The sequence below is a fragment of the Antedon mediterranea genome, chromosome 9, assembly GCF_964355755.1.
Source record: "Antedon mediterranea chromosome 9, ecAntMedi1.1, whole genome shotgun sequence".
Taxonomy (NCBI): Eukaryota; Metazoa; Echinodermata; class Crinoidea; order Comatulida; family Antedonidae; genus Antedon; species Antedon mediterranea.
This window is the reverse complement of record NC_092678.1, coordinates 12,898,946-12,924,385: the sequence shown is the minus strand read 5'-3', so window position 1 is coordinate 12,924,385 and position 25,440 is coordinate 12,898,946. Positions and strand designations below refer to the sequence as shown.

The 25,440-nt window shown below is 35.9% G+C and overlaps 1 protein-coding gene and 1 non-coding gene across 2 annotated transcripts in view; one reads left to right on the top strand and one right to left on the bottom strand.

Annotated features, from left to right (window-relative positions):
- The window catches only part of LOC140058184 (plexin-B-like), a 161,059-nt gene that overhangs the window by 35,082 nt on the left and 100,537 nt on the right, over positions 1-25,440 (bottom strand). The gene's annotated exons all lie outside the window — the stretch shown is intronic.
- Positions 6,266-6,337, top strand: Trnae-uuc (transfer RNA glutamic acid (anticodon UUC)). The gene has a single exon. It is a non-coding gene; the product is annotated as a tRNA-Glu (tRNA).

The window sequence follows — 25,440 nt, the reverse complement described above, 5'->3', positions numbered from 1 at the left end:
GGATTTTAGGTAGGAAATAAAATCTGCCTGGAACTGGATTGACCTGTTCCAAATGAAGTCCAATCTTAGGATCGATAGAGTGTTTTTTTACCATCACAGAAACAGATTTGGCCACCTTATCCGCAATTTCCGGGGGGGGGGGAGGGGTCCGTTTACGATATATAATGAAGAGGATTGTTTGGCTGTCTTAAGGATTCCTTTTCATAAAATTTGATGTCCATAGCAACAATGGCAGAACCTTTATCAGCGGGTTTAATGATGATATCATTACGCTGACGCAACTGGCCTGCCTCTCTTGTTTTGGGAGAATGTCACGTTTATCTGGACTCGGGACGTAGTTTTGTACATCCTCCTCAATAGCCTGGATAAATGTTTCTAAAGCTGGACAACGATTTTTAGGTGGATTCCAGGAACTATTTGGTTTAAATTTGGTAATGTTGCCTTCGTTTTGCATCGTGCTGCTGTCTAAATCAGCAAAATATTCACGTAATCGTAATCTTCTGGAAAAAGACTCTATATCAAAAGATAGTTGTTGTGCGCCGACCTGCCTTGGTTTGGGGTCCTCGGGAAAGACGTTTTTTCTCTCCTTTAGAAAGTCGACAATTATTTTTAACAACTGAATCAGAGGTGTTGCCCTGATTCTTGTTATAAGTCCCAACGAACCTTCTGCAGGGTTTCCTAAAAGCCCTGAAGTCATCCGAAGGTAGAGTCATTTTTGTTGAAATGACTAAGTCTGCAGGTAGACCAAATTTGTGATGTCCCTTTCAGGCCATTACCGTTGATTGCTTACGGCAATCATTGCCAATAATCCTGAGTTTGTTTTGAAACTCGGATGCAAGAAGTTTTCTTTTTAACTTCTTAGTTCTAGAGTTTTATAGATATTTATATTCACTGTAATGAAAAAGTTTAACAAAAAATGGTCAGAAATGCCTGTTTTGATATTTGACCCTAAATTTGGATTATCTCAATATCTCATCAACAACTGGCCGTAGAGACTTCAAAGTTGTCCCAAATTATTCAGAATGCCCAACTTTCTATTCTATAAAATATGACCAGATCAAGGGTTCAAAGGTCAAAATAGAAGGTTTCTAAAGGTTTTTGGTATTTTTCTTTCATTAAAGTAGATAGAAAGTTGGGCATTCCGAATAATTTGGGACAACTTTGAAGTCTCTACGGCCAGTTGTTGATGAGATATTGAGATAATCCAAATTTAGGGTCAAAGTTCAAAACATGCATTTCCGGTCATTTTTTTAAAAACTTCTCCATTACAGTGAATATAAATATTGGTCTTCTGAGTATTTTGACACCAATTTCACTTATGTACTCCTATCGATCACTAAGATGTCTATAAAATTAAAATATGCTTAGGTCAATAGTTCAAAGGTCAGAACAGAAGGTTTCTAAAGGAATTTAGTATTTTACTTTCATTAGAGTGAATAGAAAGTTGGGCATTCTGAATAATTTGGGACAATTTTGAACTCTCTACGGCCAGTCGTTGATGAGATATTGAGATAATCCAAATTTATGGTCAAAGTCCATTTTTTTAAAAACTTCTCCATTACAGTGAATATAAATATTGGTCTTCTGAGTATTTTGACACCAAAATTGTTTACTTACACCTACTGTTTGTCAAAATATGGTAAATAATGTTAAGATGGCCGCCATTTTGAAAAATGGCCCAATCAGGTTGAAGCACAACGGGGAAACCCGGGGACTTTTAGTATGTTGTTCCAGACAACATTGGGGACCTATCCTGAAAAATTCAGCTTTAGCATATTTATTTCTACCTTTGGCCCTTTTTTGTCTAATACTCCTGGACTTATAGTTCAAGTCCGTAGTATTTTTCAGTAAAACAGGTAGTGCCTCATGTCTTGAAGTGGCTGCTGCACCCCCCCCCCCCCCCGTTTGGTTTATATACAAGTGACCGGGGGGATCCACTGAACGCCATCGTCTCTCCTTCCTCCCAAATGGGCATACGAGACTATAATGAAAGATATCAAAGATAGGGGAATTTATTACGATACACTTTTATTTTTATTATCGTTATCACACTTATATATTAGGCCTATCATTTCTCTTTTCTTTACGGCATTGTTATAAGACAGCAACACAATAAATAGTTTCTTTGTATCCAACAGATAGCCCTATCACTATCCGATACCGGACTATTACAAGAACCTCACTTGAGCTTAGGCTCAGCACGAGCCCTCCTTCTGTTGTATGTATTGTGAATTCGAATATGATACAGATCTTCTTTTTATTAGGTTTAAACTGAAGAAGCACATCGTCTGCAGATGTCGAAAATGTTGACAGACATTTCAAAGAACATACCAGAAACACGTTGAATATTTTAGATAAATCATTTTTGTAGTAGGATGCTAAAATTGACAGTTCCTGAAATTAGACAGACATGAGGTGTAGGGAACCAAACTCAATTGCTTATAAAAAAAAAATGAATGCTATCCTTATTCTTTATGGCTTCGAAAAACTCTAATATGATATAGGCCTAATGTTATGTTCTGACGGTAACTCAAAGAGATTTTTTACAATTTCCATGTTTTGTGACAAAAACACTGCATTCAAAATTTAACAAAAATTGATACTATAGGCTTTAAAATATTTCCGAAAAAAAATACAGTGAGCGTTGAAATTATAATGAAGCGGATGTAATGACATGTAAAATCCAACGTCAATATCTGATGGTATCAGACAGGCGCACTGGTCATTGCCTTCATCGTCCGATGTATCTGTGTCATAGCTGGATTACTATATGATTTTGCTCACCTTTGCATGTTACACGAAAATAACTACTGACATGTTCTCTATACCACAGGCATACAAATCTTGAGTTATATGATCTCTCCATTGACGATAGTGCTTATCGCATTCCAAACACCACCAAACAAATATCAGTATTTTCATTTCCAATATAATGGAAGCCAAAATAAATATTGGTCAAATAAGAATAACAATGAAGTGCTTGTTGTTTTCTTTTTTTTTGTAAAAAACTCAATTTAATTGTTGATGAATTTTACACCATACACTTACGATGTACTTTTATATAGATTTAAACTAAGTTCGGCGGACCTCTTAGTGTCGAAGACGTTCGTTTTATTAATCACGCTTGGTAGTATAAATCTACAAACTGAGCAATGTCTCGTGTTGATCTAAGCCCAAGATACCAAATATGTTTTTTTGTATTGTCAAATTTTAAAAGTCATACACATGTTTTGTTTGTATTGTTTTCCATTTTAGGCAGTATTTGTTATAACATGTCATCACACATACATCAATAGAAATAGGCATATAGCCTAAGTATGATATTTATAAAACGCTTTTATTGTTAATTCTTTATATAAAATTAATTAAAGATGTTGTAAGGGACCTTTTAAGGGTCTAATTTATGATTAATAGACCCATTTAAAAATGCTTTTGATTGATTTTCAAAATATTAAAATGTTTTAGTTTATTATTAATATTCTATAAGAAAAGAATGAAGCTGTTTAGTGTGCAGCATTGTATATTTTTTTAATTTAATATTTTTGAGGTACAGTATCATTCAATATAGAAACTTCTTCATCGTTATTCAGATATTTATATGCTATTATAATGAAATTATAATTACAACAAACAGGTAATACCAATGCAGATGTAACCTATATTAAACATGCAATAAAGAAATGTTCTTCTTGTGAAAACAACTATGTACATGCTTCACTTTAGTATGACTGATTGGTTATGAAGACAAAAAGAATACAATGCATACCTGTGGACAATCAGCATCCTCAGCATAGTCTAGAGTATGAACATCATTATTAACGTTTATACATCCATTTAAAGCTTTGAAGAATGCATCTTCTATGTCATTCCACTTGTAAATACACACTGCAGATTGTCCAGTTGCAACTCCACTTCCATCACCTTTAGCAAATACTCCATACAATACATTATCTCCAGCTTGTAGTAGTGAGGTAGCCAATTCAGATCCTACAGGACCCATAGACATGCCTTGTATCAAGTTGTAATCTACATGATTAACTACACAACGAATGTAGACCTCGGAAAATGTGAAGAATGAGTTGTCTTGACAAACACGACTCAGTCGAGAATGAAAGTAATCAGTATCATCAGGTCTAAATGCAGCAAAGTGAGTGTATCCTTTATAAGTAAATGCTGTTTTGAATTGAATAAGGTTATTATAGGATGGTGAGATAGCATTGAATACAGAGTTAGAAATTTGAAATAGCCGTTCATTATCAAGACGTCTTCTAGAATAAACATAATTGTAAGAATATTCTACGGGATCCAATGATGTATGTCCAGATGAAACATATAACAAATTTTGTTTAAAAACATCATCTCTATCATCAGTACCATCACCCAACACTCCAGGTGCAATGATTCCAACTGCTGACAGTTCACTTACTATTCCATCAAATACATCACTTCCATCTAAAGTTAAATCCACAAGAGACCTTCCTTCACATCTTCCATTGTTACCCCCTCCACACGTGATCAATCTATCATGATCATAATCAATTTCTAATATTTTATTAATATTATTGCAATCACCTGATGAACATGTTGAAATACTATAAATAATAGTAAAATCTTCTGACAGTCTGTACAGTGAGTTGTAGGCCCCTATGTAGATATCTCCTGTTGTACTATGGATTCTGATATGGTACAGATCTTCATTTTCACGAGGTTTAAATTCAAGTAACACATCATTGTCAGATGCTTGGATGGTTAGCAGAAATATTGTAGAATATAGCAGAAATGCAAAAATGTTTAACAACGTTGAAAAACTCATATTTAATGATGAGAGAACATCATTACCTTATAAAAGAAAATGTTTAAAATTACTGTAAAATACAGTATACGAGAATAAATACAACGGATCTGTATGCCTATTTAGTAGCTATTATTCTAACCATGTTATATTATTAAACAGCACTATTCATTCTTTCTTATTTCGTAAAATGAAGTATAAATACCATACAGTGAATAACAGTGTATATTATACAATGTAGAAGACTCCTCATGGATTTTGATGTGATACACATTTTCATTATTTTGGCTATGTTTAAATTGATGAAGTAGATTGTGGGCAGATTTTAACATTTCGTTAAAATCATTATAGAACATACAATAACAAACACATTGTTGAATATGTAATGTTGGTACTAGACTTTGCATACTTTGAATTTAAACAGACATGAAAGTAGCAAAATATACTCATTGTACTGTCATTGTTTACTAGCAATAATAAATGTTTGCTTGCCCTGTGTAGCGTCGAGAATGTTAAAAAATATAAAAAAATATATGCATTATTAACTGGTCAATGTATCATGTTGTTTTTGTAGTAGGCCTATAATACTGGTGGTCAAACTCTTCATCACTAGACAGGATGACCGGCTACCAAGTATGACATATCAAACAATGTATTGATTATTATAAAACGTCAATAAGGTCATAATTTACCTAATTTGCTTCTGAATATGTTACTAGTTTGAAGTTTCTTTGTTCATCTTATGAGCATAATTATGTTGAAATACTATAAGGCATGGTAACGATCTCAAATAAATAAACATACATTTTATTGATGAATAAAACAAGCGAAATTGATTTCATTCTAGAACTATAACCATTTATGTCTGTTTATTTTATGATAAAAATATTAATTAAAATCAAATGAAATTATGTCGTGATCATTAAAGAACAAATAGACCGGCAGCCCAGAGGGATTTGGTTAGATGAGCTAGGTACCAATATCTGATGATTTAAGTGTGTTGAAGTCAAGTTGGTAAGGTCAATGAAAATGGCAGTCTGCTGGGTACCCCATGCTGCGTCTAGACCGGGGGGACCCGGAAAGGTGCTAAAAAATCGGCACCGGTTAGATGAGAGAGATATCACCTAAGTTTACCACCATGGGATGCCCATTGGCATCCTTATACCAGTATCACAAACGACAGACTTTTTGTCTGCTGCAATAGGCCCGCCAGATTCCCCGAGGGAGGGCCTAAAATTGGGATAGCATACATGAGTGAGGTACCATCAAAATTAATGCCAAATGAACAAGTAAATGGATAACACAGACTAATTGTCTGCTGCACCGCAAGTGCCAGACACCCTAAAGTTAGACTAGAGATCCCCCCCCCCCCATGTGCGCGTGCGTACAACTGAGGACTAGTGCTGTTCCTCCGTACCACGCCGGGAATGTTAAAGAGTCGCTATCCACTCGAGTTTGAACAATACCATGAAAGCCCCAGTGGTCTAATGGTTAGGACATCTGCATTTCAAGCAGGCGGCCCGAGTTCGAGTCTCGGTTGGGGGGACTTTTTCTCATTGTCACAGATTTCCTCATCTTTATCTTTTCAAATTAATTAATTAAATTTAAATATATCACCGGGCGGTTTCGAATTAATGTTCATTGCCTAATGTGTTTTCTTTTTCTCATATATAAATCCAAAGGGAAATTACTGAAAAAAAAATGAAAATGCTGTAGGTATCAGTGGCTGGATCTCAATGGAGATACAAAAATAAAAAGCGAAAAGCTAAATCAAAACGATAAAGCAAACAGCCAGAAAAGTTAGCAGAGCTTTCGGGCAACATTAGCCCTTCATCAGTGCAAGTGAAGGAATTTGGATAACGTCATAGTATAAAGCTGGCAAGTGCTGCCTGGGTGGACAGGAATAAAAGAAATATAACAAGGGGGGCCAGGGTGGAGTCTGAATAAGAGTAGAAAACAAAGAAGGTAGCTTGGTAGTAGAGATATAAACACTTTTGGAATGAGACTAAAAAACAGCTTAAATGGTGGTTAATATTGAAACTTAAATTGTGGTAGTCAATTGAATAATTTTACCGATCTGGGAGTATGTTCCTAATGTTAAGTCCAAAAGGTTTTGTGGTTTTAAGTTGTAATTCCCAGTGGTTTTCTGTCTTTGCGAGTTTTGTCGCTCCATTTGACATCGTGGTCTATTGCAATAACTCTGAAATTTGCAATCGAGTGACCAGCTGAATTAAAATGTTCGGCTACAGGTTGATCAAGCTTTAAAGCTTTGATAGCTGATCTGTGTTGTGTCATTCTCATACGGAGAGTGTTTTTTGTTTCCCCAACGTACTGTTTGCCACAATATTACAGTACAGTATATGAGATAAATGAAGTTTTTGGTTACTAGACAATTTATTGATTGTCTTGTCATATATATAATGTACATTAACAATTTGTAAGTAAAAAACTGTAGTTGTAGCCAAATTCTTAATTAGAAGAGTATATTAATATTTTCAATAAGTACTGTAGCCCAATGCTGATTATAAATGATTATACTAATTTTGTTTAAGTACCTTTTTTAATAGATACAGTACTACATATCTAGCCCAATGCTTATTACAAGAGTATATTAATCATTATTTTGAACAAAGTTTGTGATTAAATAAATAACTTTTACAATAAACTGGTTTCCAGAATGGCATTACCCGAAAACCTTTTTGAAGATGTACCTGTGAGCGTTAGCGAAACCAACGAAGATGATATAAGTTCTGGGCCGGAATGGAGCGATGACTCTGACAGTGAACTTGAGATGTTCTGTTTATAGAAATTAGAAATTTACAGAATAATTCATAAATCTCCCGTTAGATCGTTTTTTTTAACTTAAAATTGTATGTACAGAAGGCTATAGATAAATAGTTCAGTATGTTGTACTGTCCCTAGAAAAAGGGTATTTAAAGTTATTTCTGTAAAACTACAGCGTTTAGTCAGTAAAATATGTTTCAGGTACATTCCAACCATATCACACGTTGAAAAGTTTTTATTATTTGGCTTATATAAGTTTTAAGTGTAACTCTTACATTATTTTTCCCTTTAGAATCGTAATGGTCATTTTATTGTCATTGATTGGATATCTTTTCAATTGTTTTGTGTTAGTTCGACTAAAGTTAAATTTTATTCAATTAAATTCTTTTTCCTGCTAATGGTATCTACAATATCTAAGGTAGACTATGGGTAAATGGGGTCTCTAGTCGAACTTTAGAGGGTCTGCCAGGGCCAAGGCAGTGTACAGATAGTCTGTAATAGGTCATTTGGTATTGTTTACAATGTGCTAAATCATATAACATTGGTTGCTGGTGATATCTACAATATCTAAGCTGGGAAGGCGGTCTCTAGTCTAACTTTAGGGTGTCTGGCACTTAAGGTGCAGCAGACAATTAGTCTGTTGTTATCCATTTAGCATTGTATGAACACAACTTGTTCATTTGGCATTAATTTTGAGTGGTACCTCACTCATCTATGTTATTCCCATTTTAGGCCCTCTGTCTGTTTGTCGTTTGTGATACCGGTATAAGGATGCCAATGGGCATCTCATGGTGGTAAAATTAAGTGGTGGTATTTCTCTCATCTAAACAGTGCCGATTTTTTAGCACCTTTCGGAGTCCCCCGGTCTGCAACAGGGGGTACCCGGCAGACTCTCATTTTCATTGACTTCAAGTGACCCCCAACACCGTTAAATCATCAGATATTGGTACCTAGCTCATCTAACCAAATGTCTCTGGGCTGCCTGTCTATAACATCATTGTATTGACACGATAATAGTGCTCTTAAGCTCTGTCTACACTATCAAACTAGTTTGACAAAAAGAGTGTGTGCCCAAATATGGTAGTGATATTACAAAGATACAAGGCAATAATTATAATACAAAATAAAGGTAGACATACTCACAATTGAGACAGCAAACGAGTTGTATTTACGTCAAATGTAAACAAACACGTCAGCTGAAGTTCATGATTGAAAGAAAATATCACTACGCTTTGTTGATTATTACAAATCCTTTTTTATAAACTCATCGGAGCAAGACCAACTGAATTTACTATTTGAATATTAAACCACACTAGATTACTTCCTTATAACAAAAATATTAATATGTAGCAATATGTGTGGATTCGCTATAAAACATCATTAAATGTGTTGACGGATCAACATTTTAATTCTAAAAGTTCCGTTTTCCAACGTAGAAAGCAAAACAGACTGCAGTACTATTTAATTTTTAACACTTCCAAGAAGATTGAGTAATGAACAACTTTGTGGAGTTGAAAATGAAACATTTATAAAGCTATAGTGTTAAAGATGTGAAAGAAAAAAATATATATATGCCTGAATGCCATCACATGACACAATAAAATAAAGACTTTTGTATATATGTTGTGATGGGTTTGTCACGGTGACTACTTCTTCGCATGCAGCTAAAGTAAAATGACGTCACGTTAAAGCGTGTCGTCACAGAGTCTCATGCATATGCAAAAGGAGGTTTTGTCTCTGCTTCTTGTGCGCTCATGATTTTACAAAATGTTTTCAGAGTGATTAATTAATGATGGTGCGATCAGTGGTACAGAAAATAATCCGATATTGTTCCAGATAACAAAGAAGCAGATTAAATATAGTTGTTTATTCGACCCATTTGGCTTATAAGCAGATTAAATATAGTTGTTTATTCGACCCATTTGGCTTGCTTAGATGCCTAGCCCTATAGACAGACTTTCTATGATACCTACTCACTAGCGGCCTAACTAAAGACAAGTAAAATACAGTACACTACCCACTATCAGGCCATCCATATCCTCCCCTTCATCGTTACCGCGTGGCATTGTGCAGATACTAACCCAGCATACTAGCTAACTTCCCACCCACCCTAGCTCTCAGGTATGCACTGCGCTGCCACTAACTACAGACAGTAGGAGGCCTAGCCTAATTCGGGCCTCAGGTCTTGCACTCAGCATTTGAAAATACATACTAATATTGTACATTATTATTATTTTGTATTCGCACTGGGAGTATCTAGGCTCTCCTGTCATGTTAAAATTAAAGTATATTATTTATTATCCTCAGCAGTGAAAACAATTATAATTTTGTTGTATATTTTCGATAAATCTCGCGTCGCGTGTGTGTGGTGGTGGAAAAAACTCTCAGCAAGTTTGCTTCATTTATATGCATGAGACTCTGTGACGACCCACTTTAACATGACGTCATTTTACTTTAGCTGCATGCGAAGAAGAGTAGTCACCGTTTGTCACAACTACAACGTGTTTTGTTATGTTCTTATTGTTGGTTTCAGCCTAACGAGCGAGCCCGTAACAAATTGGGGGGTCATCGGAGAACAAAGTACGGAATTGTAGTTGTAGATCGAACTAATGGTAATTTTAGTTGTTTATTCTAAGCTGGTTTTAGGTTTAGAAGCGCGTTTTATAACGAACGAGGTTTGGCGGTCGTCGAGCCAGTACACTGTGGTGTTGTTTTAGGCTTGTGTAGGCTTGCCTGTGATAGTAGAAGTCTGTTTGGCTTTGATTTTAGGGGTCTAGTTATTGAGACCACGGCGCACGGTAGGTTTAATACTGTGTGGGCTTGGCAGGTAATTTATTACTGGTGCCTTAATTATCGTCATATTGGTTATTTTAACCTGTGTTTTTGTTTGTTTGTTTCGAATAGAAACTATGTCAGAAAGTGATTTTGACGAGGAATTTTTGGATAGCATGTCCATTGAGGTGGTAGCTCAGCTATCAGAGGAGCGTTTGCGACTCCTAGATACTAGGGTTGGAGCATCTATAAATGATTCCATGAATAAATATGACTTGATAAATGTGATTGGAAATCATGTTGGTTTAATTACCGTAAAAACTGCGGGGAATGAGGTCGAGTTGGCTAGAATTGAGTTGGAACGTGAAAAATTGATTTTTGAAAAAAGAAAAATAGAGATGCAAACTCAAAGAGAAATGGAAAAAGAAAAACATGAATTTGAGTTAAGGAAATTAGAATTAGCTAACCAAATGGGTCACACCACACGGGTTTCTACACCTAATGATTCAGAGATTACTCAGAATATTAAATGGGTTCCCAAGTTTAATGAGGACGAGGTAGAGACATATTTTTTAGCTTTTGAGAAAATTGCTAATAGATTAAAGTGGCCTACTAGACTGTGTTGTTACAAACTGCTCTTGTGGGTAAAGCCCAAGAGGTATTTTCTGCATTGGCTGATGATCAATGTGAAGGCTATGATGCGGTTAAAACTGCTGTTTTGTCAGCTTATGAGTTAGTTCCAGAGGCGTATCGTCAGAAATTTAGGAACTTAGGTAAACCTTATGATCAAACGTTTACAGAATTTGCACGTAAGAAGCAGATTCTTTTTGATAGATGGTGTAGTTCGGAAGGAGTAAAGGGTGAATTTGAAAAGCTTCGTGAGCTTATGTTAGTTGAGGAGTTTAAATCTTGTTGCCCTAAGTGAAGTTTGTACACATCTAGAGGAGCAGAAAGTTGATAATTTAATGAAAGCGGCTTCTGTTGCCGATAATTATGTGCTCACGCACAAGGTGGTGGATACCAAATCGGTTTCCAAATCTGTTGATGATTCTAAGGTCCAAAGTCAGAAAACTACAGTTAATAGTAGTAGTAAATTTGTCAGAACTTGTTTTTACTGCAAGAAAAAGGGTCATATAAAGGCAGATTGCTGGCTGTTTCAAAGCAAATCTAAAGGGGATAATAAGAAACCCCAATCACTTCCAAACACGTTAGTAAATACAGTCCCGTTGAAAGTGACAGCGAGTCATGACGTTGATGAATGTGAGAAGTTGATCCAATCTTCAGGTCCGGAAAAAGTGCGAAAGCTATTTAAGCCTTTCCTCTCTACTGGTTCTGTAGCATTGATCAACGATGTGAATCTGAGTAAAGTTCGTGTCTTAAGAGACACAGGGGCGTTACAATCCCTGATAATAGAATCGACATTGTCATTTTCAAACGAGTCTTCTGCTGGAGCAAGTGTGCTCATTTAAGGAAGTCCCACTTCATGTAATTCGGATTGAAACAGATATTGTTAGCGGAGATTTTGTTGTCGGTGTCATTCCGAGTCTTCCAGTATGGGGTTTCACCCTCCTTTTGGGGAATGATTTGGCCGGAGACAGAGTGACAGTAGAACCGGTTGTGTGCAAGAGTCCTGTTGAAGACGAAAGCACGGTGTGTTTAGAGAAAGAATTATCACATGTGTTTCAATCATGTGCGGTGACGCGATCTATGGCAAATATAACCATAGATGAGGATGAGAGTATTGACTTATGTGATAGTTTTTACGGAGACATTACGGATCGCGTTTCCCAAGAGGCTGTCTGCTCAGGTCCCGAGTCACACACTGCCCAGGCTGAACAACAGCACATAAAAGTGTGTGATTTCGGTCCGACAGTTCTCAATCGGTCCAGGTTAGTGGAAGAGCAGAGTAAAGATCCTGATTTGGTGTCATTTGGTCAGAAAGCTCTTTCTGTAGAGAAAATGTCTATTGTTCCTGTTTGTTATAATATAAAGGATGGCATACTTATGCGTAAGTGGAGGCCACCAGATATTCCAAGTAGTGATGTTTGGAATGAGATTCACCAGATAGTTATTCCTAGTGGATACCGTCAGGATATTATTGGTATTGCGCACGATGATCCTCTTTCAGGGCATTTAGGTGTCAATAAAACGGTAGACAAAATTCTCAGGCATTTATTTTGGTCAGGTCTTAGAAAAGATGTGTCTAACTATTGTAAATCTTGTCATGCGTGTCAGGTAGTGGGGAAGCCTAATCAAAAGGTTCCAGTAGCCCCACTTAAGCCTATTCCTGCATTCGGTGAACCATTTTCAAGGGTTATTGTTGATTGTGTGGGTCCATTACCACGTACTAAAAATGGAAATGAGTATCTATTAACAATAATGTCCAGAAGCGATTCCTCTTAGGCGTATTACAGCTAAGAATGTTGTTATAAAGCATTGGTAAAATTCTTTACATGGGTAGGATTGCCTAAAGCTGTTCAGTCCGATCAAGGATCAAACTTCATGTCAAAGATATTTAAACAAGTCTTAGAGCAGTTAGGTGTTGCCCATATAAGTTCAAGTGCTTACCATCCACAGTCTCAAGGGGCACTTGAGAGATTTCATCAAACACTTAAGAATATGATTAAAACCTATTGTTTTCAATGTGAAAAGGAATGGGATGAGGGAGTTCCCTTATTGTTATTCGCTGTTCGTGAAACAGTGCAAGAGTCCTTAGGGTTTAGCCCATTTGAGTTGGTGTATGGTCATTCGGTCCGAGGCCCTCTTAAAATAGTCAAAGAAAGGCTGTTAGGGAATGCAGAAGAGTCTGTATCGATACTAGACTATGTGTCTGAATTTCGTGATCGATTAAATCGTGCTCGTGAGATGGCTAGAAAGAATCTTGTGAAGGCTCAGGGTAAAATGAAGAGATTGTTTGATAGGAAATCAGAAAAGAGAAGCTTTAGTTCAGGTGATGAAGTGTTAGTTATGTTGCCTCTTCCCAGTCAACCATTATCTGCAAGATTTGCTGGTCCTTACAAAGTATTAGAAAGAGTAGGAGAAGTTTACTATGTGTTAGATACTCCAGATAGGCGTAAGAAGAAGCGACTGTGTCATATAAACATGTTGAAACCATACACAGCGAAAAATAATACTGATACCTGTACGTCAACACCAGTTACGTGTGTTGTTGAAGAGAATTCTGAAGAGTTTGGTGATCCTGATACATGTGTTAAGTTCAGTAATTCAGATGTTCTTGCAAACATTGAAGAGAAAGTTGGTCATTTATCTCGTGATCGTAAGGTTGAAATTGTTAGTTTGATATTTGGAAATCTGCAGTTGTTTTCGGATGTTCCTGGTCGAACAAACTTAGTGGAGCATGATGTTAAGACAGCTGATTGTTCACCAATAAAACAAAATCCATATAGAGCAAATCCGTTCAAGATGAAGATATTACAAAATGAGATTGATTACATGATTAAGAATGATATCATCGAGCCTAGTTGCAGTGCTTGGAGTTCTCCGTGTATATTAGTTCCGAAGCCAGATAAATCGTATCGTTTTTGTACTGATTATCGGAAGGTTAATGCTAAATCTACTACAGATTCATATCCCATACCGAGGATAGACGACTGTATTGATCGTGTGGGTAGTGCTAAGTTTGTCAGTAAATTTGATCTTCTAAAGGGTTACTGGCAAATTCCTTTAACAGAGCGTGCGAAAGAAGTGTCAGCTTTTGTAACTCCTATGGGTCTTTATCAGTATAAGGTCATGCCTTTCGGTTTAAAGAATGCACCAGCCACGTTCCAGAGATTGGTTAATGGTATAATTTCAGGGTTGGAGGGCTGTGAAGCTTATATAGACGATTTGGTTGTTTATAGTGATACATGGGATGTCCATGTGCAGAGAATTAAGGCATTTTTTGACAGGTTAGCAGCTGCGAAGTTGACAGTAAATTTGTTGAAAAGCGAGTTTTCCTGTGCAGAAATTGGGTTCTTAGGTCATAAAGTTGGTTGCGGAAAAGTGAAACCATTAAGTGCTAAGATTAAGGCAGTCTGTGATTTCCCAGTTCCAAAGAGTAAGCAGGAGTTAATGCGGTTCCTGGGAATGGCTGGGTTTTATCGACGTTTTTGCAGAAGTTTCTCAACGCTTGTAGCTCCATTAACGAATCTGCTGAAAAAGAATGCGAGCTTTGTGTGGTTGGAGGAATGCAGTGATGCGTTCATTAAAGTTAAAGCGATGTTATCAAACGAAACAGTTTTGATGGCTCCACAATTTGATAAACAGTTCTCGTTGATGATTGATGCCAGTGATGTTGGTTCTGGTGCTGTGTTGGCGCAAACAGACGAGAATGGTGTTGACAAGCCTGTGTGTTTCTACTCGAAAAAATTCAACCAGCATGAGAAGCGTTATTCTACTGTTGAGAAGGAGACATTAGCTTTGATGTCAGCGTTAAAGCACTTTCAAGTGTATCTTGGATCTACTCCGTTTCCAATAATAGTTTGGACTGACAGCAACCCATTAACGTTCTTGGCAAGAATGAAAGACAAGAAACAACGCTTGTTGAGATGGAGTTTAGCAGTTCAAGAAATGAATCTGGAAATTCATCATATCAGAGGAAAAGACAATGTTGTAGCTGACGCTTTGTCAAGAGTTTAGATAAAACATGCATGAAATGATTTTAAAAGTTTTGTTGATTTTAAAAGTGTTTATTTAATTATAATATGTTAGTTGTGATAGAGTGATGCATTAATGGCATACACAGATTTAAAGTAATTATAACTTGTGAAATTTTAAAGAAGCAGTTAAAGTAAATTCATATCAACGACCTGTTAAAATAACTACTGTATAAGAAAAGATTTAAGATGTTATAGTAAACAGTTATAAGTTTAATCATATCAAACTTTCTTTAAGTGGGGGTGTGTGATGGGTTTGTCACACGGAAGTCAGCCCTCTAGAGTAAAAGAGGGGAGATGAATAAAGATGGACGACAACTACAACGTGTTTTGTTATGTTCTTATTGTTGGTTTCAGCCTAACGAGCGAGCCCGTAACAATGTTCACATCACATTTTTTTGTCACATAAAGTTTTATTAATGTAGACAGAGCTTGAGTTTGGCCTTTTTAACTAAGATAAGATTCATGGCTTGCATCAATAAGTTTGCTAAGGGAATACCTATAAGGGTCATTCTTCAGTAAGTGTCTAAAATCGTGTCCCGATACTTTGGTGGGATAGAGACTGAAAATTCATTAAAAAACAAAAATTCTTGACTTATATCATAATCAACATTATTGTAAATATTATTAATTACATAAACCAAAGATAATAACATTGATATTGTTAATTTTTATTAAAATGTTTCAGGCAACCCCCTAAAACCTCATGTCCCGATCGTACATCTTCAATTTTATGATCGTCGTATACATATTGATAACAGGACTTTTGTTATTTAAAATATTGTAAAAAGTTAGTTAATCATGATTTCATGCGATTTTATTCTTCAAAATACATCTCTACATACATTAATTCTCAAATTTTTAAGTTTTTGTTTGGAAAAAGCTTGTCCCGCAGTTTTGTGTCATATCCGTCACATAATTTAAATGTGCCGTCTACAGTTTAATGAACGACGGGGGAAAAATTTATTGTGCGTTGTAAACATGCGAAGATATTGAAATAAAACTAGCCGCACATCATTTTCAATAAAAGAGGAAAAAGCTAATTAAACGAGGTTTTAGGAAAATTACAGTTGCGTACCTTTATTGAATGTCATTTCCGAACGGTATAGAACTCATTTGATAATTACAATTTTTGTTCTCCGTCACGGTCAGCTCCGTCACATTTCCCAATGTTTCGTTGTGACGGAGATGACGGCCAGTGACGGATATGATTTTTTGTTATTGCCAGGGCCTTTTTTTGTTGTACATTTTGTTTTGTTTATCTTTATTATGTTATTACATTGTATATCTGTGTGACTCTGGTCAATAAACATATTCATATCTTAAAGTCATTTCCGTCACATGATTTTTGAGGTTTGTCATATCCGTCACGGTTTCATCTCCGTCACATGGAAATTTTATCCTTTTAAATCCTAAAATATTTAAGTAATGAACGCAATTATGTGGTATAATTGAAATATAAACCATATTCTTCCACTATGTCAATGGTTAGTAATATTCGTTCAACAAAATTTTGTAAAACATCACTGACAGTCATACTATTTTCTGAAATTTATTATTTTTTGGAATAGTAAACGGTTTTGAACGTATAACCATACTAATAAATGTTAAAACAATCATTTTTTTATTAATGGAGAAAAAAATACTGTATAGTATCAAAGAATTAATAATGGAAATAATGTTATAATTCCTAACTCGTTATTTTTTGTATCTTTGTATATTCCATAAACGTGACGGATATGACAGTAACATAAACCCATGTATTCATAAATACGAATAAAATACGAAATGTACAATAAAGATTGCGCCAAACATACGCTTGCCATGTAATACATGTTCATTTATCTGAATAAACTTTTAAAATTTAAAAACAATTTTTTATAAACCTGAAATTAGACACTTACTGAAGAATGAAGTGCGTCGCCTATTCCAAATCAATTTTGTTGTCTTATAAAATAAACTTCGTCATCTAAGATTTAATAATAACAAAATTATAAAATATATTTTTAAAAAGGTATTAAAAACAAATAAGTAAATATTTGCTTATGTGATTTTAAAAACTGTCTAAAGCAACTGAATAACTTTGATAAGCACATTGGATCAAAGCTGGATTGCGTTTGATTGGTTTTAATCTGAAGATCGGTAAACTTATAATGCTGCCCTCTCTATTATAAACCAAAACAAACTACTTATAATGTGATTTGCGCGAGGAGGTAGTAGTAGGTGGAGACGTACATCAGAGGGGACGTGACCCAGCAGGAGGAGGAGAGAGAAACGATCGAATCGAATCTGACTTACTTTTGTTGGTTACTTGTTAAAATAGGGCATAGCCTAAGGCTACAGCAATAATTTGGATTTTCGTGTGAAAAACTCTTGGATGTTGGTGAACAAAACTGGGCTAAAAGTAAATTCTATTTTTCTAACTCTAATCTTATTCCTACCCTACTTACTTCGGGATCCCTCTTCTTAGGCCTAGCCTAGCTACGGCTAGGCCTAGCCTAGGAGGCCTAGGCCTACTTCTACTAGCCTAGGCTAAGCTAGGCCTAGGTAAGCCTAGGCCTAGGCTAGCCTAGAGGCCTAGCTAGGCCTAACCCTCTAGGATAGGCCTAGCTAGGCCTGGCCCTCTAGGATAGGCCTGACTAGACCTAGCCATCATATAGGCCTAAGAAGGGGGCTAGGCCAGCTAAGGCCCTAGCCTACTACCCAAGCCTAACTAGCTAGGTGCTAGCCTATGTTACGTATGTATGTAGGTAAGCTATAGATAGCCTATAATTCTATATGATGATGTATGGGTATGCTACCTTACCTAGGCCTAATGCCTATATAGCCTATTTAATGTTGAACATGAACGTCCCATTTGTTTGGCGCCGCCCCATATACAATAGCCTAGCTTACTGTACTGTAGCTACCCTAACTAATGCTGTTTCTACAAAAATGCAATATGTGAAATTGATCTTTATTGTTAACACTATTAACAGTTCGGTTTTTAACACTAGGCCCTAGGCCTAGGCCTAAATCATTTTCGCCGTGGCTAAAGATACGGGTACCATATCCTAACTTCCGTTTACTAAAGATATAGTAAAATTGCATTATGTCATAATCGACCAATAGAGTGCTTGTACGTGTGTGACGTCATCGTATAAGGATTTTTTTCACATCGCGTCTGTAGAGAATGCCTACCGGCGGCACCAGGTTGCATGGATGTGTGCGCTGATTCTGTGACTCAGTAGACCTGGCAATGTTCGTTCATAGTTACTATATGAGGATTTTATTTTTATTCCAAATCGCCTAGGCCTATTTAGGCCTATATTTTTTTATTAAATTTCGTTTACAGATGGTGACCATAAACAAAAAGCAAATGCGGACAATAAAAGGGCCCTCAAATACTATGATTTAGACAGTAGGCCTTTCCCCAGGTCTCAGTCACAGAAATCAGCGCACACATGCAGCTGGCCCAGCCTGGCAAACAAATATAGATTCAGATTTGATTTATTAAGTCATTCATACATAGTATAATGATAATTGTTTTCTTGGCAGAAAAACACAACCAAAACAATACACACATAATATTTACATTCGTGATCAACTTGGAACTAACAAGAACAAATGATCAGCAATAAAAAATACAACAGACCTAATGACCTATCTTTGAAACTCACTGTTGTATAGTCTAATAGCACTAGGTAAGAATGAACATTTATGTCTATTTGTTTTTACTGAAATTGTTGTTAATCTACCAGATCCAGGCCTCGAATTTGGGGATTTTAGGGGCAAGGCCATTTGGCCTCCGGTTTTCATTGATTTTAGGGGCACCAAGGCCAAATGGGAGGGCACCAAGGCCATTTGTTTTAAATCAAAGGGGCACCAAGGCCAAAATTAAAAAATATTTTAATAACTAGGCCAAAATTTAAAAATAGCTTGTTTCCGGTTGAGGGTGGAATTTTTTTCCAAAAAAAAAATTCTACCCGCAAAATGTTTTGGGATTTCCCCCTATTCATCAGATCGCGGAGTAGTAGTAGGACTGTCTACAATACATCTTTTTGTATTTCATATAAATATTACGTGTATTTACGATCTATATAAATAATAAATAGGTACGATGTTTAGCGTTTATAGTTTACCGTCCTGTGTTGAATGTTTCGTTTAGTTTCAAATAATGCGATAAAAAGGCATGTGAAGCCAACCAAGTAAGGCCCGGAAAAGGTATAAAAACCCTTCCAACAGCAAGCTACTTAGCCTTACTTAGCTAGCAGCCGACGGAGAAAACATGATACAAAAACAATTTGTTTGTAGGCCTTACCTACAACTATTCATACACAGAGTGTTAACCACGGTAAAAATAAAGCCAATTACATTATGTAGTAGAATATAAATTATAGTTATTTTCCGAGTTTCGATTTCTGAAGCTTTTTTGTTAGTATAACCCATATTTATAGGAATTCAAAAACACGACGGACACCGACCCCTTTCTCTCTCTGTTTAGCCTTCGGCACGTGTATTCTGGACTATACCATTTCCTTGAATTCGGTAAAAACGCGTTTGGTAATTTAGTGTACGACGTTGTTAAACAAGATTTTTCGATGATCTGTCTGCTGGATTATTGAGGTGGGTGCGATAAAATATAAATATGATATACTTCCAACGATCTTCGGGTTGAGGTGCAGGTTTAACTTTGGTGCTAAAGGTAAACACCCCTAATTTTACACGTATAATGGACTACACCATGCAGGAACGCACATGGTATTTTCTTCTCAGAGGGTGCGTGTACGTCAAAAGGAATTGTTTTTCCAACGATCCGCCGATCCTTCGCGCGTGGTACTCTCACACGACGTTTTCTTATCAGAGGGTGCGTGTGCGTCAAATAGAATTGTTTTCCCAAATGCATTGAATTGCGTGTGTTCGACCGGATCGGCGGCGGGAGGATAGGCTAGGCTAGCTAGGAGTGCGTGTAATATTTTTTTCATCGAAGGCGGCTAGCTCGATTGTTGTGCGACTTTAATACTTTCAGTAACCTCCGATCGAGGAACGTTTTTAGCTTGATTATTAAAAGTTTACACCCCTGTATTTTAATGTACTATCTATACCATTATTTACCACGCACGGCGGCCGGGATGATATTGTTTTGGTTACCCTTGCAATGTTCGATGTTTTGTTTACTGTTTGTGTATTAATAAATGCGTTTAGGGAAATCCCCTTGCAACGAAGACAGGCGATAGTTTTGCGTCTCGTCCGAGTCGTGTAAACAAATCTTCTTGACATTATTTTCTATCTAATTCAGTGGTTTTTATTGTGGTAAAACTCGGGAAGGGCACTCGCGGCCAGCGATTTTTTTTTTCGTACATAAGTTGGGGACCCCCTCATGAAACGTCACAAAATAAACATGAATAATTCATCAGTTAAATTTTCTTGTTCCGTGTGCACCCAAGCGTATAGCAACAAGAAGTGATTACACAAGTGCGGTACGATTCTAGGCCTATCTCCGCTGTTGAAGAATAATAGCGGCGTTTTGTGTGGATTGTCGAAATAATCGGCCTTTAGTTTATGGTGTTTTTAATATAGTTTATTACTAAAGAATTACGTGTTAAAATTATAGTTTCTATTAATACTATTAGGCCTAATTATTAGTCTCTAAACCCATGTCTATTCTAGTAGTAGCTGTGTGGATGTGTGTGACGTGTGTGTGTGTTAGGTATGACCAGGGAGTTAACAACTCCCTGGTATGACCAAAGATAGTTACACTATCTTTGGTATGACACAATCCGAGTAATAAGTCAGCAAAATTAAACAATAAACATTACACAAAAATACATTTTTTATTCTCGTGGGTCAAATCTTCCCATCTCATGTGTTCATATACGCGCATTTTTAAAGTTCCTTTGAGTACATTGCATATTGTTTGATAATTGATAGCAGAATTAAAAAAATACAGTACACAAATTATACACATTCTTTATTCTTGTGGGTCTAAGCTTTCTTTGGGCTATGTCCAAGAACGCTTGGGTGCACACGAAACAACAACTGCGATACGATTCTTTCTACAATAATAGGCCTAGGATTCTAGGTCAATTCATGATATTGCCTTCGCGCACTCTTCTTCACACACACGTCCACTATGCAAAATGTGTCGAGGCTAATCGACAGCTAGGCAAGACATTAAACTAAGTAGTAATTGGACATAGCCCAAAGACACAAGTCACACACACCCACTACTCTAGAATATACAGGGGTTTAGAGACTAGTAATTAGGCCTAATAGTATCAATAGGAACTATAATTTTAACACGTAATTCTTTAGTAATAAACTATATTAAAAACACCATAAACTAAAAAGGCTGATTATTTCGACAACCCACACAAAACTCCGCTATTCTATTATGAAATCAGCGGAGATAGGCCTAGAATCGTACCGCACTTGTGTAATCACTTCTTGTTGCTATACGCTTGGGTGCACACGGAACAAGAAAATTTAACTGATGAATTATTCATGTTTATTTTGTGACGTTTCATGATGGGGTCCCCAACTTATGTACGAAAAAAAAAATCGCTCGCGGCCAACGCAAAAAAAGGGCAGGCCAGTAGTGGCCGTGGGTGCTATTCATTTTCGAGGGCATTGAGGCCAACTGGGAGGGCACCGACGGCGGTGGCCGCGGTAAAATTCGAGGCCTGCAGATCTGGTAACTACTAACTTATTGTTGAGAATATGAGATTCATCAGCTAAAATACTATTTAATTTAGATATCATTCCATCATTACACATTTTGTGCGATACCTTTAATTTCGACACCAGTAATTTTGCTTGCATTCCTAACTATTCTGTTTAACTTACTCAAATTTTTCTTTGTTAGACCATTTACCCAAGTAACACAGCAAAAGCTTAAAACAGATTGAATAACACTTTGATAAAAAAGAAATAAAGAATCACGGCCTATATTATATTGTTTCAACTTCCTTAAGGAATACAGTTGTTGAACACCTTTAGCATACACTTAGCACCGATTCGTATCTATCCAAACCCCTAAATATTTATGAGACTCTGGATTTTCAACATAATTTCCGTCAATAACAAGTGGAATGTGATTAACATTTCTTCTGAAGTCAAATATAAGCTCTTTGGTTTTTTTAGAATTAATACAAATAATTAGTATTACACAGATCTAAAACCCTTGTTACTTCTTCTCTATATACAAATTCATCCCCTCCTGTAATAAGACCATTCAACAAACACATGTCATCCGCAAACTTGATAATGTTACAGGAATTAACATTACATCTTAAATCACTAACATATATTGAAAATAAATAAAAGTGGGGATAACACACATCCTTGCGGTGTTCCAGTATTAGAGTCAATATAATTTGAATAAAAATTGTTAACCGTAACTCGTTGACTTCTACCAGTAACAAAATTGCTTATCCATGAACATAAATAAGGATTTACATTCATTGTCATCAGCTTCCTCAATAGTACACTTGGCCGAATAGTATTGAAAGCGGAACTGTAGTCAATAAACAATGATCTTACATAACACTTTGCCTTATCTAAGTGCTCATAGATTGGTTGTAAGAGACACAAAGTAGCATCCTCTACGCTTCTGTTTGAACAATAAGCAAATTGGTATGGGTCCGCTTGATTCTTTGTTTCTTTAATTAACTTGTTTTTAATCAATCTTTCAAAACTCTTCATAACAAGCGATGTTAATGCAATGGGCCTATAGTCATTCATACCTTTAGGTTGAGTAACCTTATTTAGCCGAGTAATATTTGCAGATTTCCATAACTTGGGAACCTTGCCACTCTCTAGCGACCAATTAAAGATGTCAGTGAAAATCGGCGCAAGATCCTTACAAAATAATTTTAGCACCTTCCCAACAATTTGATCTGCCCCAGCAGACTTCCTTTCCTTTGTACATTAAAAAATGTTTTCAACATCTAATACATTTACTCTAAAATCATCAAAAGCATTTTCATTATCATACTGTACATCTTATCAATGATTCTTTCAATGTTATGAGTTCATCTTCCAATTCGTTAATATCAAACCAGCCTGTTAAAAAATTCATTAAGCTTATTTGCAAAATCACAAGGTTCAACATCTGACGGAATAACCATTTTCTTTCTCTTATCATTAACAATAATAGATTTTAAACCATTCCATGCACTCTTGGGATTACCATTTTTAAAACTATCCCTAATCTTCTCGCCAAACTTTCGCTTCCCATCTTTAATCAACTTATCTAAGTGCAATTGAACTATTTTCTTTTGATCGTAATCATTATTATTTACAGCAGTTTGTTTTAATCTATGTAATCTTTTAATATCTTTATTAATCCTAGGCTTGGAATTTGGATAGACTTTAATAGTTTTCTCCTTAACACAAGATATAATACAAAAATTTAAATAGCTACTTATAGCATCGGTTGTCTCATCAATCGAATGTGGATTTACAAAAATGTCCCAATTTGTAGACTCAATACAGCACTTGAGTTCATCAATCGTCTCATCAGTCCAAACTTTAACTTTCTTGATTTCAGGCTTGCGTTGTTTCAGTTTCTGCTTATACTTGGGTATTAGGTGAATAATACTATGATCTGATCGACCCAGGCCTGCTTTAGCGTTCGCTTTGTAAGCACCTTGTCCTTTGATACTACTTCCATAGCATTTATCAAGTATATTGTTGCCTCTAGTCGGAAAAGTAATGTACTGTTGATAATGCGGGAACGTACCTTTAATTTCACAAGCGTTAAAGTCGCCAAGTATAAGTTTAAACGCGTCTGGTGATTTCGATTTGCAATCATTGTTAACTTCATAGATAATTTGTAGCAACTCTAGTATCAGCTGTTTTTATTTATTTTTTTTTTTTATTTATTCAATTTCTGCCATATACATAAACAAAGAAGACAAAACAATTATAAAAGGAGGCAGGAAAGACCAAACAGGTGCTAAACACCAATGCTAGTTGGTCAACCCAGAACATTGTTGGTGGTATATAAACCAAGGTAACATAAATATAGTTTATTTTGCGTGGGAGATAGAACGGCGGAGTGCTACAGTCAAAAGTTCAATATTTTCAGAACATATTCGTTTCTTGACGGAAATGTTTTTACACCAGCGATTATTTACATACACGCATACTCTACCACCACAATTTTTCCCGGACTCTATAGATCTATCAGCTCTGATACAAGTAAAACCATCAATTCTTGAATCACATTCTAAGTCACTATCTTTAAACCATGTTTCAGTGAAACACATCAAATTCGATTCTCTGAACTTGAACAGATGATCCGTACATGACTTCAACTCGTCGACTTTATTTCGAAGTGATTGTGTATTTCCTAGGATAACTGAGGGGAGTGGAGAATTAAACTTACGATTTCTAAGTTTAACTCGAATTCCTCTCTTCTTCCTCGTCGCCTAGGTTTCCTAACAGATTGATATACTGAGGCTATAGGTTATAGCATGGTTATAGTACGTAGTAGGCCTCTTTTAAAACGATTTTCTGTATTCTAGAATTAAAATCAACTTGTTTTGGCCTTTCAATAATAACAGACGTAGGCTACATTTAGTATCACACGACGGCGATAATAGCGATAAATGAAGCATAAAGAAAATGTTAAGTTGCCGGTTGATCACTGTTTTTGCGATATGAAAAAAAATCCAAAGTCCTTATACGATGACGTCACACACATACCAGCACCCCATTGGCTGATTATAACGTAATGCAATTTTACCATACCTTTATCTTATCTTATCTCTTATCTTTTTTTTAGATATATTACTATACAATGTGGATATAGAATTAAATTAAAAAATGATATCCATATGACTTTCCGAATTATACAATTTTATAAGTTAATTAAATTGTTCATAATCAAGCTTTTTCTCGTAGAAGCTTCTGGTCTCTGTTTAACTTTGTTTGGTTTTTGTATTAATCGTCTTGATAATATTGCAACAGTGTAATGTACTAAGTCTAATTGTACAGTAATAAATTGAAGAAAAAGAAATTGAATTTATTCCATTTTTTACATAGGTTGGCTGATGGTAACTGTACATCCATCAGAGATACTTATCAATAAATATTTATTACATAAAAATAAACCAGTTTTAAGTGGAGAACCCAAAATAAATCTTCAAATTGTTTGACTGTTCGAAACTTAGTTAGTTATACCCTTTTCACATTGCAAAATGTAATGTAACAACTTTATAATGTAAGAAGTTGTAACCAGTTTTGCATAGTGTGAACAGGATCTCGGGAGAAAAACACAGAGAGAGGCCTGTGTTTGTTCTGTGCGCATATGTATTGCCCTGGTATTAAACTGACCAATCATAGTAATCAAATAGCGTGCAACTACTGTACACTTTCCTCCCGATATTTCCCAGCATATGCGTGTATGAAAATGTGCAATAAATCAGGAGATTAAACACTGGTTACAAGTTG